The 15,972-nt window shown below is 41.2% G+C and overlaps 1 long non-coding RNA gene across 1 annotated transcript in view; it reads right to left on the bottom strand.

Moving 5' to 3' along the window:
* Positions 1-15,972, bottom strand: part of LOC136863093 (uncharacterized) — a 104,823-nt gene that overhangs the window by 36,387 nt on the left and 52,464 nt on the right. The window contains exon 2 of the long non-coding RNA XR_010859144.2: positions 4,833-4,858. This is a non-coding gene — a long non-coding RNA (uncharacterized lncRNA). The remainder of the gene's footprint in view (positions 1-4,832; positions 4,859-15,972) is intronic.

Raw genomic sequence — 15,972 nt, forward strand, 5'->3', positions numbered from 1 at the left:
ATGGGCTCTAGTAGAATCTTGTTGGAAATGCTTTGTTTTTTGTTTTTTTGTTTTGCGTCGCACCGACACAGATAAGTCTTATGGCGATGATGGGACAGGAAAGACCTAGTAATGGTAAGGAAGCGACCGTGGCCTTAATTAAGGCACAGCCCCAGCATTTTCCTGGTGTGAAAATGGGGAAACCACAGAAAATCATCTTCAGAGCTGCCGACAGTGGAGTTCGAACCCACTATTCCCCGGAAGCGAGCTCAGAGCTGCGCGCCCCTAACCGCACGGCCAACTCGCCTGGTTGTTGGAAATGGCCGTTGTTTCTCTCATCATTCAGGTGAAACGGCACATATATGTCTGTACGGTATCCGTGCCCATTTACTGTATCATTTAAAAAAAAAAGACGGGCCCTAATATTCGCTTTAGAGTTACAGCTCATCATACGCCTATATTTCCGTATGCAATGGAACTTCATGAATTAATCGGGGATTCGCTGTGCTCCAATATCTATTGTCCTATAGAGTTGCGTGACCATGCAAATTAAACCGTGCCTCGTCACAAATGTATACGTATATCGCTGAGCGAGTTAGCCGCGCGGTTATGGTCGCGTAGCTATGAGCTTGGATTCTGGAGATGGTGGGTTCGAATCCCTACGTCAGGAGCCCTGAAGACGGTTTTCCGCAGTTTTCCATCCTCACAACAGGCAAATACTGCGGCTTTTCCTTAGTTAAGGCCACGACCGAGCAAGTTAGCCGTGCAGTTAGGGTCGCGCAGCTGTGAGCTTCCATTCGAAAGATAGTGAGTTCGAACCTCGCTGTCGGCAGCCCTGAAGATGGTTTTCCGTGTTTTCCCATTTTTCAAACCAGGCAAATGCTGCGGCTGTGAAATTAAGGCCACGGCCACTTCCTTCCGACTCCTAGCCCTTTCGTATCCCATTGTCACCATAAGATTTATCTATGTCGGTGCAATGTAAAACACATTGTAAAAATAAATTAAGGGCACGGCGCTACTTTTCCAATCCTAGCGCTTTCCCATCCTTACGTCGCCGAAGACCTTCGATGTGTTAATACGATTTTAAACTGTAAGAAAAACGAAAACATCAAATGTGATTCAATACTGACGTCAACATTGTTTTGTAAATCCCGTCACCGAAGTCACTACTTTTTCATCGTCACGGCATCGAACCTAATTATTCATGTGCGATAGCCACTCTATAAAATTTCAGTTTAAGAAGTTTTGTACCCTCACAGACCGAAGCTTTTCAAACGCTAACGTCCTGCGTAACTTGTCGTAGAGATTTACTTGGAGAGCGTGAAAATGCATCATTTCGTCAATTTTTCCCTCCGTAAGAACTCTTCGTTTCGACTTAGGAATTTTAGCACTTAGCGATTCCGTTGCTCTTAGTTTATTAAGAAGAAGCCTAAGAGTACCCCCACCTAAAATTGGAGCACCAATGGTTTCCCATTTTCTCACCATGTAAATGCTGGCGTTGTACCTTGGTAAAGGCCACGGCTGCTACCTTCCCAATCCTAGCCCTTTCCCTTCCTTGCGTCGCTGAAAACCTTCGATGTGTTATTGCGACGTTAAACCACGAGCAAAGAAGAAATGGAGCACAAGGGTATTTCATCTGATATTGTCTACATATTTCCCTACACGAATCGGGTTTTACATATGAGTCGCACAGAAAAACTCTTTGCTCAGGCGTAATCAATCAATCAATCAATCAATCAATCAATCAATCAATCAATCAATCAATCAATCAATCAATCAATCAATCACCACTGGTCAGCAATTAGGGCAGTCGCCCAGGTGGCAGATTCCCTATCTAGAGAATATTATTCCTTCTAGTTGTTTCCGTCACTTTCTGATTCAGCTGTCCTTCCCAGATTAACTTATTTGCCATTTATTGGTCATGCTTCCTGTCGTTCGCATACCTTGCTAATTGACATTTGGTAAATTGAAATCACCCGCTACAATCAAGTTCCTTTCCATATCGATTCCTACATAGCTGATTATCTTATCAAATAATTCCGAATCAGCATCTGCACCACACTTTCCATGCCTGTACACTCGGAAAACATCAAGTAGCTTAATATCTTTAGAGATGATCCTTAAACCTAGAATTTAATTTGTCATATTTAACTTGTCCGTAGCTCACAAATCCTCCTTTCACCAGAATGAATACCCCCTTCCACCATTCCTAACTTGTCTCTAGGATAAACACTCTAGTTCCGTGAAAAAATGTCTGCATCCTATAAATTTTTTTAGCCATGATTCAGCTCCTATTACAATAGAATATATGGTAACTATATCCATTAAAATCGCCGGCGCCGTGGTGTAGGAATAGCGTGTCTGCCTCTTATCAGGAGGCCCCGGGTACGATTCCCGGCCAGGTCAGGAATTTTTACCTGGATCTGAGGGCTGGTTCGAGGTTCACTCAGCCTACATGATTACAATTGAGGAGCTATCTGACGATGAAATAGTGGCCCCGGTCTAGAAAGTCAAGAATAACGGCCATCAGGATACGTCGTGCTGATCATACGATGCCTCGTAGTCTGCAGGCCTTTGGGCTGAGCAGCGGTCGCTTGGTAGGCCAAGGCCCTTCAGGGGCTGTAAGTACTTAATTCCCTTCCTTTCTTTACAATACTTCTACAGTTCAACAGTAACATTTTTATATCATCCCTTCTTGACTTCCCTTTCCCTTTACCCATATCACCGTTCCCTAGTACACTCCGTTTTCCTGAATGTACCTCCCAATAATCCTTCTAAACAAACTTCTGAATTTGAACGTACCACTGCGGTTCAAGTGAAGGCCATCTGATCGCAGATCCCTTTCTCACCGAGCTCGATAGCTGCAGTTGCTTAAGTGCGGCTAGTATCCAGTATTCGGGAGATAGTAGGTTCGAACCCCACTGTCGGCAGCCCTGAAAATGGTTTTCCGTGGTTTCCCATTTTCACACCAGGCAAATGCTAGGGCTGTACCTTAATTAAGGCCACGGGCGCTTCCTTCCCACTCCTAACTCTTCCCTGTCCCATCGTCGCCATAACACCTATCTGTGTCGGTGCGACGTAAAGCAACTAGCAAAAAAAAATCCCTCTCTCCTATCCACCCACTGGGATCTAGAAATCTCACTCCCAGTTGCCTACATACCCACTCCACAGCCTTATTGAAATCCCCGATCACCTTCCAGTCAGTATCCCTCTTACACAGGATTCCACTCATAACAATCTCCGCATCCTTCAAATTCACCCGTCCACCATTTATCACATCCCACACATCCCCTACTATGATGGTACTTATACATGCTTGCCTTACGTTGTCGGTACCAACGCAGTTTTATAGTTTTCATTTTTTTTAATAATCGTAATAATTATTTTATCCGACTCATTGGCTGAATGGTCAGCGTTGAGGCCTTCGGTTCAGAAGGGTCTCGGGTTCGATTCCCGGCCGGGTCGGGGATTTTAATCGCCTCTGATTCTTCTGGCCCGGGGACTGGGTGTTCGTGATTGTTCCAACACTTTCCTCTTCATATTCACACAACACACTACACTACCAACCACTACAGAAGCACGCAATAGTGATTACATCCCTCCATATAGGGTTGGCGTCAGGAAGAGCATCCGGTCGTAAAACAGGGCCAAATCCACATTGCGATACAGTTCGCACCCGCGACCACACAGGTGTGGGAAAAGCGGTATTAAAAGAAGAAGAAGAAGGAGAAGAATCATTTATTTTAGATAGGAGGGTTGACCATCGAACTGAATTAATTCCTAAAACTATAATTATGCGAATGAAAATAATTATTATGTTAGCATACATTAAAATATGAAATTGCAAAAACTATATGAAAATATTTTACAAAGTATAAAGCATAAAACTTTTACCGAAATAGAATTGCCCATAATACAAAACACGCTAAATAATTTTATTTCACGACAGCGAGTTACCTATCACTGTTTGAAAAGACAATTTGAGCTAGATATCCGTTGTTTGTTTGAAATGTGATTTATCTAAAGGTAGAGGAAGGATGAAAATAAGTAGCGTAAGTCATAAAACAATGCTAGTGGAAATATTAAATTGTATTATTTTCATAATACACATCGTTTATTTACGATTGACTGAAATTGAGGTATATTTACATCCATAGGATTCAAAGTGTTCATTATGCCCATGACCAATATCTTTCCAGTCTTCGCTCTTTACTGTCCCACTAAATGGTATTCCGACTATTTCATCGCAGGTGCTGCGTGTACCTAGGAAACGATACAAGAGGAGTTTCGGAGCCTGACAAGTTTGTCATTAAAATTCAATGCAAGAATTATTCACTTTCTATTTATGGAACTACTACCACCACTACCACTAATAATAATAGTAATAATCGTAATCATAAAAATAATTTGTTAAAGTCCCTTCAGATTGCCAGAGGTGTTAAGAGACGCCCGGTTGTTGACTTTGAATACCCTCAAATGTCACCAGCATCAGTCGTAATCGAACCCGCTATTTGTGGAACGGAGGGACAACAACTAAACAATAACGCCATTGAGATCGATAGTTAAGTAAATGGAATATATGCTTAACGTCCCTTTAATTATTATCACTACTAGAAACCTTAGACCCAGAACGCTGTCCTGAAATGAAGTCCCTGAACTTGTAGTTAATCTACCAATATGATTCCGTTGCAAGTGTCAGTCGACTTTACTTCGTTCCCATGGCCTTCAGTACAGAAAGAGTGTGCTACCCAGAAATATTTTATATCTTCGAAATCTATTTCACCGGCGCCATTAGTATCCTCCTCTCTCCTGCCCCTCTTTATCTAAATTAAATAACTTATTTTACTACTTACCTTCCCATGACGAGGAACTCCTATTCCTGAAACAAGAGAACAACGCCAAATATTACTCTCCATAAACACACACAAATACTGTCAATAACATTGCTTATTTTCTAACCAGATTTTTAAGACAAGTAACATTTTAAATGTCAAGTAGTAAGGAACAATATACGAGGGTAATTTTGTGAGTCTGTTACGCCAAGGAGCAGTAAATCACGCACTTCTTCATAGGCTCGCTACCAGATTTAATATTCACGGCCCCGTTTTCTCATTGATAACTAGTTACCTGTCCGGCAGAAAATGAAGTGTGGTACTCCCTTAACCTGCCTCATCATGGTTATCTGTGTTATCAGATGTAACTCAGGGCAGAATCCTGGGACCCTTACTCTTTGTTCTCTATATCGATGTCCTAATTCTCTGCACCCAAAACAGTCAGTGTTCCCTCCTCTTGTACGCCAACGACCTGAAAATCCTAAGGCAAGTGTCTACATCTGATGATTGTGATGATTTACAGACAGTTCTCAGTTCATGTGGTGATTGGTTTACGAAATAGAATCCTTCTCCCAATGTTTAGAAGTTTAACACAGTAACGTTTCCATTATTAAAGCAAGGAATGAACACTCCTTATACCATCCAGGGAAATACACGGAAATCCCCATTATTAAATAAATAAATAAATTTACAAAATCAAACATATTCATAATAGAAAGAAGCCCTCACCTAGGTGTTATAATTGACTGTAAACTAACATTCTCTGTTAATATCGAGTCAATAAAATCCCAAGCTTTGCGTAGCCTTGGCTTTCTTTACAGGTTTACTGAAATTAATGATATTAACATCTTAAAATTATACGTTGTCTCCTATGTTCTCCTCATTATTGACTTTTGTTCCCCTATTTGGTCCTCGTCTGCTATCACAAACAAATCTCAACTAAATACTATTTTTAACATTTTCACTTTCATTGTTAAGACTCTCAATCCTGTTTTAACAACAAAACTAAATCGAACATCTTGAACTACCTGCGTATATTTGACCGAGAAACCGTTTACAGTTCTCCGATCTATGTTGCCTTCATAAAATAATCAATGGATATACCAAATGCAATACACTTCCAACATACTTCCCTACGCACGTTCCTCCGCCCAACACGCAACCGGCATACTCATCATGTGTCCCGACCGCGCCTAACCTTAAAACAATGTTCTATATTCCACCACCTGCCTACTCTTGGTAATTCACTAGCCGATACTGACATATCGCCCTTCGCATCCGTCAACCACAGAATTAAAAGATTCCTTTGAAGTCCTCTCCAAGTTTCCATTTTCTTCCAGCCCATGGCCTTCTTTCTTTTAATTCTGTAACCGATCCTTGTCAGTTATCGTTGCCATTCTCGTTACATTGTTATTGTTATTAATTTAGTTAATGCTTAATGTTGTTGTTTATACAAATTATCTTAATATACTTATTTAAATTTGTTATATTACTAGTGTAAAATGCCCCCCCCCCATAGGCTGCATATAATTGTTAAATAAATAAATAAATTTACGAAATCAAATACAGTGATAATAGAAGGAAGCCCTCACAGTAGCTTCCTTGAATAGTGAGACACTAATACCTCCCCATGAGTTTAAAAGGCCGTTCTTATAAATATCCCTGCCCTTCATCCGGACAAAACAGGAAATCCGTGTTCTACGTTATGGTTTCTGGTGTAACGGTGTCCATATAGAGGCTTCTTTAAATCTTGGAACAAGTCGAAGTCACTCGGCATGCGATCGAGCTGTTGTGGGGAAAGTCCATATATATATACGACCGAGTATTTCCAGAAGAGCTGCTGTTGATGTCATCGTGTATGGTCTCGCTTTGCCATGCAAAAGCACAACACCAAGTACATCAAGCGGTCTTGGCCTCATTCGTCAACTAGTGGCGTTCAATCTTGACAGCGTATCTTTGGACAATCACCGTCCCATTACGAAGAAGTCGACCAACACAACAAATTTACCGCCCCAAAGCACAGTCAGCATGATCTTGCCACTAGATAGGGCAACCTTAAACAGCTTCCTGACGGAGAAATTCCGTGGATTTCTACACCACTCTTGCCACGTTTCGTTTCGCATCGGACCACCGCCACTTTCTCTTTCGTCCATGTCTGTAACATCTGCCTGACAGCCATCCTGGTACAAGTACCTATGGCAGAGTCGCGCAGTCCGCGGTCGTTGCTTGCTTCAACATACTCCGAGGGAACTTGTTCACGATGCAGGTAACCCGCAGTTCAGGTACAGCTAGGTTGTGATGGTACCTGATCTACGTAGTATGAATGTATACCTGCTTAATGTACTTGCAAGTTACCTGCTGTAGGTAAATTGCATATAGTTTTCCAGCAAATCAGGTACATCAGCTGATGTGCAGTTTACTTCTGCAGGTTGGAACCCTATCCATTGAAGTGACGTCACACGTGTGTTACCTGCTTGTAACTTCCATTGGGTAGATGCGCAGCTGCTGATCTAACTATAGTTTTCAGTGAGTTTTGATCTTGTTTCCTTGTTCGGTTTTTGTTGTGGAACATGACTGTGTAAAATGTCTACCAGTTTATTTGTGAAATATCAAGAGTGGAGTGTACAAAAACAAGCAGTCCGGAGAAAGTACAATGAAGGATATAAGGCAACACTTGTACATTAATGGTTTTGGCATTCAAGAAGCAAAGAAGAGTTTTCGGAGCTTATGCGTTATCTATTCTGTGAGTTGGCAAAAATGGAAATCAGCGAAGTCGGATGTCATCCAACCACTCGAGTTCCGAAAAGCAATGATGAAATTCGTATCGTCATTAGTCAACAAAATATTTACACCCTACCGCATGAGAGTTAGCTCCGCATCGAGGGGTAACTCACGAAAGAAGACGAGAACACACCGATGACATCGACTTTGGCTTAAAATGCACTATCCCTTCCATTTTCTGAGATGCGCTACGTGTTCAATGGTACTGAAATAGAGAGCACCCGAAACGGTGGTATAACAATCGCTGTTAACCTTTACCCATTGACGAAAATGAAGAAAGTAAAGCTCTTCGTCTTCCAGGTTGGTGTCCTGAGTCTACCAACGACGGGATTATTAATTAGCCTTCTACCGCTAAACGTAATACTAGGCTTCGCAAAAATCACAAACGCATAGTGGTAAATGGGAGACAAGAGCTCATTCTCATTCGAGACAGGAGAGATTATATTGTGCTCAAGGAGCCTCCACAGGAATCGACTCAAAGATTAACCTGGAGCGAATATTATGGAACGTACCTGTTGTGACACTTTCCGGTCAGGGAAAACTAAGCCTACTCAAGATTAATGAAAAGGATACGGCTTTACCAGTTCAATCTAGAAGCTGGGATGTTCACACGAGTATCTGGTTTTACCGCGTTCCGATAAGCATAGTTGGTGTGCAAAGACCTCGCGACACACGGAGGGAACACACTGTGCCATTGTTGGTTTTCATGCCGATTACAAGTATGAACAGGCGAGCGATGTCTCGCAATTCGATCATGGTACGCTTCGAAACATAAGTCTCTTTCTGAACGGTGTTATGTTTCCATATGCTAGCCTTCGATTTGAGTTTTGATTAATTCTGGAGGGGTATACTATATGTTTTCAAATTTCCAACCATCGTATTATCATAAAGAGCTATGTCCACTGTCTACGCCGGTGGAGTTTAGGAACAAGGACCCGCTGGTACGGCTGGACTGTTCGCATATGGAGAAGGCAATGACGAAATTCCCCGTCGATATTCAGCTAGAGTTTGAAACGATGAAAAATATTCCAGGAAACACGACGGGCGATTGTCTGATCGCCCACGAGATGCATGTGTACTGTCCAACACTGCGAATGGAGTATAACTATCGTACTCTTAGAAAAACTACAAAAGTACTCTACTCACCATAATTCAAGGCTCTTATTAGTTTTACTTTTAATCTACTTTCCATTAAAGTGATGGACGCCTTAAACGAACTTAATAATCTGGGGCAAACTCCAGACTATGCAACAGGACGACTCCAGGACCTGCCTTTAAACAAACAATTTCCAATTACCAAGCTGCGGATAATAGAAACGATATGAGGGCTACGATTTTCCCTGTCAATTTCAAGAATTCGCCGTTTTCTTATCTGGTCGATTTGCGGCGCTATCGACACCAGCACTAGAATCCCTCAATAGCCGAAGCATCGTATTAAAGTATCTTGGCAGGTGAAGCGGGATATCGTAGTGTAATATGAAGACTAAAGCGTTGAAATATTACAAATTGCTTTACGTCGCACCGACACAGATAGTTTTTATGGCGACGATGGGGGAGGAAATGGCTAGGAGTTGGAAAGAAGCGGCCTTGGTCTTAATTAAGGTACATCCCTAGCATTTTCCTGGTTTAAAAATGGAAAACCACGGAATAACATCTTCAGGGCTGCCGGCAGTGGGGTTGAACCCACTATCTCCCGAATGCAAGCTCACGGCTGCGCGCCCCTAACCGCACAACCAACTCGATCGATAACGTTTAAATTAAAATATGTTAATAATAATTAACTGAATAGCAACATGAAGGCAAAATGTCATGCGAGTTGACGAGGGAACGTTTCAGCGTACAACGATGACGACGGATTCGACTGTCAAATGGGGATGGATATTTTTTGGTTTAAGGCTGCAGATTTGCCTAAGATATAAACATTCCATCGCGGAGCACATAAGCGAAAAATATAAAAGCAGTTGAGCAGTGTCTTAAGATGTCAGAAGACATTTTAAATAAACCAAATATACAGTCTGATTTAGAAAAATGAAATCATTCTTTTTCAGTATAACTCAAGACGTAATACAACCACGTTAAAGAACATATACCACGGTAATGAATAATTGGCAGCAGCAGAGGCAGAAAGAAAAGGAGTAGTCATACATTTATTGGTCATGGACTAATTGACCAGGTCATCGATGGGTTCCCCTTTGAACTGAATCTTCCATGCTCCGGGTATTGTGGACCCGCAACCAAACTGAACATACGACTGGCTCGTGGTGATTTGGGTATAAATGAACCTGACGCAGCTTGTAAGGAACATGACATTGCATTTCGAGCTAGTAAGCAAAACAAAAACCCTAAATTAAGACGTGTAGTAGATCGACTTCTACATAAAAAAACAACGCAACTCACAATCTCATCTACGACAACGGTAACAGAAAGAATAGCAGCATTAGTTGTTGCTGTTGCCATGAAAAAACGTGTCATTAATTGATATGGTGTAAAAATGAAAAATAGACTTACTTTAAAAACGTATTTATATATGCTAATCAATTTGTAAAAAAGTTACACAGTGTGTACACACGGGTTTGGGAACCAGAACCAAAACCATGAAAGAATGCTTATGATAATCTTAGTTCATTATTACTGACATTGCTGAATTACCTTAAAATACACTGACCATTTTATTTATGAGATTAAGACAGATGACCTTTATGATAACATAAAGCAATCTAGGCGTCTGGTACAGGTGACTATAAAAAAATAATTTTCAGAAGTCTTTGACAGTTTTGTTTTCAATAAATGTAATGGCATTATGAATGCGAATGATAAAGTAATGAAGAGACTCAAAGGCAATAAGAAGAATGCTGTTAACAACTAGTTAAATGTAGATGAGTTAAATAACTGTATTCTCAATAGCCTCCGTTCCAGAGTGTGTCTCGAAATCTGTATAAAAGGTAAAAATAACTTGCATGAAGGACGTGCATCGCATTTTCCAGTACATTTCACAAGGTAAACTAATGAATTACTCAACACTTACTGTATTAAAGTTTCATTTACACTTAAATAATACCCAGTTGTGACGCGCAATTGTTGCTTTGTAAAGGATGACCACCGAACTTTGTTGGAAGTCGATCACTCGTTTGCCGGGAGGAATAATCTCCGGCTATTACCTGCAGCCTGTTTGCATTTCCCTACAACCGTGCATTACTGCGTTATTGTCAGAGCCAGGGTCCCTGTGTATCGAAACTTAAGCAGTATCCACGGGCTTGGGAAACTGAAACTCAAGATATTCTGCTCGGAGGAAAGTAGCCGACCTAAAGCTGCTATAAAAAGCACCTAATGGTCTATTTAGGTCTCCAGATTTAGTTTCGTTATTCCCCCTCCACGTCCCATCCCGTAGTACTAGAATGAAGACCCTATTCCGTATTCCTTAATCCAGGCATTCCTTCACCCAAAGGTATTTTTCTGTACGTATTCCAGGAATGTTCAATACCTTATTTATCAACAACAATCTAGACATCTTCGTATCGTATCCGTATTTTTGCCATGATATTTCTCATGTAACTTAATTTTCCTTCTTGTTCTTTCCTGCTTCTGCTCCTGTGTTTACTGTAAATGTAATTTCCTTTGTTTATGTCGTAGTTTATGTAAATATGAATTATATAGGATTGTACAGTTTTATTGTGTATATTTGCGTCCTTTGAAAATATTTATTTTTCATTTTAGATTACCATCTATTGTACATAGCTCCGAAATTTTTTATTCGGCGTTATGCTGTTGCTGATCCTGAATAAGTAACATACATACGTCATCATTATAGACCGTTATGCCTTTCAGCGTTCAGTCTGCAAGCCTCTGTGAATTTACTAAACGTCGCCACAATCCTCTGTTTGCAACTAATGCTGTGGCTTCATTTAGTTATATACCTCTTATCTTTAAATCGTTAGAAACTGAGTCTAACCATCGTCATATTGGTCTCCCGCTATTTCTCTTATCCTCTATAACAGTGTCCATTATTCTCCTAGGTAACCTATCCTCCTCCATTCGCCTCATATCTCCCCACCACCGAAGCCGGTTTATGCGCACAGCATCGTACATCGAGTTCATTCCTAACTTAGCCTTTATATTCTCATTCCAAGTACCCACCTGCCATTGTGCCCACCTGTTTATACTAGCAGACATTCTCGCTACTTTCATGTCTGTTACTTTTAACTAATGAATAAGATGTCCTGAGTCGACCCAGCTTTCGCTCCCGTAAAGCAAAGTTGGTCTGAAAACAGACCGACGTAAAGATAGTTTCGTCCGGGCCCTGACTTCCTTCTTAAATAAATAAATAAATAAATAAATAAATATGCTCATGTTCATAGAAAACAGAACACCTTGAAAGACTGGAGATAGGAAGTTCAAATACACAGGACATGTTCATTAGTATGTTTCGCAGAAACAATTAGCATTTCAGCCACCTAGGTTCAGCATGTGTCCTGTTGCCTAGCAGACACCGGGCGCTCCATGGGCACTGGTAACTTGTTCCATGCATGATGGCATCGACGCGTATCAGGTGCGAATGGCGTCCTGGGGTATAGTCATCCATGCTGTATTCACCTGGTTCCGCAGTTCATCTTTGATGGTCTCCATTGGGTCACAGCGCCACACCCGTCCTTTTACCATACCCCACACAATTTCGATTGGCGACAAGTCCGGTGATCGGGCGGGCCAGGGCAACAGTCTGACATTCTGTGACAACAAGAAGGCACATGTTCGTGTAGCAACATGTGGTCGCGCATTGTCCTGCTGAAATATGGCGCCCTGCGTGTCGTGCAGAAAGGCTATGGCTACGTGTCGCAGGATGTCATTTACGTAGGTCAAACTGGTCACAGTGCCCTGGACATGCACCAGCTGTGATTTGTGGCTGTACCCAATACCACGCCACACCATAAGGCCTTGAGTTGGCGTTGTATGTCTCGTACGAATCCAGTCAATGTGGTGCCTCTCCGCCTGTTTGCGGCGAACCAAAATGCGGCCATCCTTTTCTAACAAACAGAACTTGGATTCGTCCGAAAACTCTATATGCTGTCATTCCTGCCCCCAGTGACGTCGTTCCCACCATTGCCGTCTAGCATGTTTATGCACATTAGCCAAAGGTAGGCGGAGAAGGGGACTACGCGCCGGTAACCCCGACCTCAATACAGTAAATGGCGAAGGACTGTCACTCCTGATAGTGTACGATGTGTTACACTGTTCCACCGTTACGCCAGAGCCAAGGAGGACGCAGATCTGTCCTGCAATGCCATTCGGACAAGATGTCGATCTTCTCGGGGGGTGGTCTGGGTTGTGCGACCAGTTCCATCTCGTCGTGTTCTATGGCCTTCTGTGAACCATTCTGTACACTCGTTGCACTGCCGAAACACTCCATCCCACACGAGCAGCAATTTTCCGGATGGATTCATCACGTTCTCTCATGCCAATAATGCGCCCTCTTTCAAACTCACTCATTTGATGGTACGGTTCTCGCATACGTCTGTGAGGCATCTTGCACGTCTGCTCAAGTCACATTGATCCATTACCTTTGGTTTATAGCGAAAACGGGAGCCGCGGGCACATTTAACTGTCGGTGGTGTTGCGCCGAGATATCAATTTGGACCTTGAACCTGAGGGCTGACATGGCTCAAGCGTTAATCATTTATTCAAAACATACAAATGCACATGTCTTGTGAATATGAACTTTCTATCTTTAGTCTTTCAAGGTGTTCTGGTTTTTATGAACGTGAGTGTAAATAAAAAATAAAAAATATTTAACATGAAGTATCGTCCAATAGCAATATAATCTATCACCTAAAATTACAATTTCACTGCAATTGCACTTTGATCGAAACAATAGTTAAACCCATCTAACGAAATAACTACAATATTCTAAAATAAATGTCTGGTACCGGTAACAGGTTAATTGGATTTCATGCTTCATATCATGTTCACGCCGCATCATTTTAACATTGAAGATTGAAAAGACGCCATCACGCCGCGTTACAGGATACAAAGACCTTTTATTTACTTATTTCAACGTGTCCTCGCCTCATTTTAATGTTTTGTATTTGTGACTGAAGATGTCCCATAAGAGGACGAAACATGTTTCATGAGTATAATTTAATGTAGACTTTTTAATAAAGACAATTACAGTATTGTAAAGGTGGAATTATGAAATTCAAATTTTCACAAGTTGATGCTTTGACAATGCGGGCTCTAATATGAAGTTTATAACGTGCAATATCGCTATAACGTCAATAAAGACATTGCTCCTAATGTTAAAAATGTGGCCTGTCTGTCCAATATAACTGGCGGAACACTGCTGGTACTTTAATTTGTAAACACTTGATTTCTGAAATTTGCTACTGCCGTTATTGATAGTGTGTTGATTGAAGAAAAGATGAGCGTTGTTATTGGTTGTTTTAAAAGAAACTTTCATATTAAGTTCCAAAAGTCCCCCACGCATTGGCCGGCATTAAACCGCGACCGCATTGGTGAGAAGCCAGAGGTAATGCTGCTTGATTACCACACCTCTGTATGAATGTCATTTCCACATTAGCAATGGTTCCATTTTCAAAGGAATATTCTGTAAAAAATATTACTTTGTCTACATCCTGTCGTGCATTAGACCAAGTATCTTCCGTTGTTCCAAGGTTACGTTCCATCTAAAAATAAACTGTGTCAATAAATTTTTACCCGATAGAAAGATGTCAATTGAGATTAAATTGCAGGATTCCGTTTGTCTACATCTCTCACATTCGTTTCAAGTTTTACCGGCTTCATCATATATTTACTGCCAAAAACAAATGCTCCCATTCCTGTATCAGTTACGAAGATCTAGATCACGCTCGAGCTTGATAGCTGAAAGTCACAGTTCGAAACTAGTCCCTGGAGGCTATTCTAACTTGAGATTACTCTCAGTCACTGCAAGAGAGTAATTTAACTCCCTTATAAACAAGACTCAAGGGGACAATGTAGCTACTTCACATTTGTTAGACGTTAACTAAAATCCAACTCCCTTAACTCGATCGGTCGTGGATGTGTTCGAAGAATAAACAGTGAGAATCAGTACATCGTGTGTGACAGAATTATCCTGAAGGAGTAAGTAAAATCATTTCCCGAAGTACCATGCTGCAAGAACAGAGTATTTCTTCAACCAATGAAGGTGTTTTACGTGGCAACACATTTAATTCACGTATAAAAGTAATATAAAACATCAACTCGTTTAGACTCTCTTCAGCTGATCGTTTCGGGATTTTTCACAATTTTTCCTTACGTCCCACAGATACAGATATGTCTTATGGTGATGATGGGATAGAAAACGACTAGGAATGGGAAGGAAGCGGTCGTGGACTTAATTAAGGTACAGCTCCAGCATTTGCTTGGAGTGAACATGGGAATCTACTGAAAGAGCTGTCGACAGTGGGGTTCGAACCCACTATCTCCCGAATGCAAGCTGACAGCTATGTGACTGAAATCACGCAGCCACTCACTTGGTAGCTGATCATGTCGAAGTTCAGTGTAACTCAATTTCGCAACGTTTTATGAAGTGTATTAAAATTTGGTGTAGCCGTATCCGTGTCTCCTTCTCTGGATACGACAGTTAAAGAAAATAAATTTATCGATTATAACATTTTTATTAATTTATTTCGTTCCCAAATGAATCTGGTAGAGTGGAACCCTTTCCTTCCACGTAGGTAATATTTACAGTTGTTATGCATAGTCTATGTTGTTACCTGGTATCTCAGAAAGTAATTTGTTACCAAGGGAGATACTTGGTACCAAGAAAGTCACGTGAAGAACTTTAAAGGCAAATGGAGGACACTCTCCCTCCCACCGAAAGTGTCACTTCCAACTGCCTCGCCCGACACACACAGGGCATTATTAACATTTTGCGATGTGAACCTCAATATCTAAAATATTTCAGGACATGTTTGCGGGTTTTGTTTCCTTCTGTCTCTCATTCCTGTGTGTTTCGATTTGCCCTGTACCTTCGCCACTAATTACTTTTCCGATAAAACAACCAACTTTGTGGCTAGTAGAGTGATTAATGAAATATTATGACATTTTTATCACGATCAATACAGATGTTTTGAAACCAAGCATATAAGTAGTTCGGAAGAATTTGGATTATATCACATAATCAATTGCTACCCGTGACACTTTTCAGTGGACACCTTAAAACATAAATCAAGCAAACCGGCATGGCCTTCAGCTAAAATGCATGGATATGGATTCATTTTTTGTTAAAAAGGGGAGAAAATTAGTCGTCGTTGTCAATCTCTACATGGCTTCTTGAATATCATCTCCAATTAACGGGATGGTCGCTGATATTCACTAGTTAACTAAAGATATTCGTAGACCTCCTGTG

This window comes from Anabrus simplex, chromosome 2, assembly GCF_040414725.1.
Source record: "Anabrus simplex isolate iqAnaSimp1 chromosome 2, ASM4041472v1, whole genome shotgun sequence".
NCBI lineage: Eukaryota > Metazoa > Arthropoda > Insecta > Orthoptera > Tettigoniidae > Anabrus > Anabrus simplex.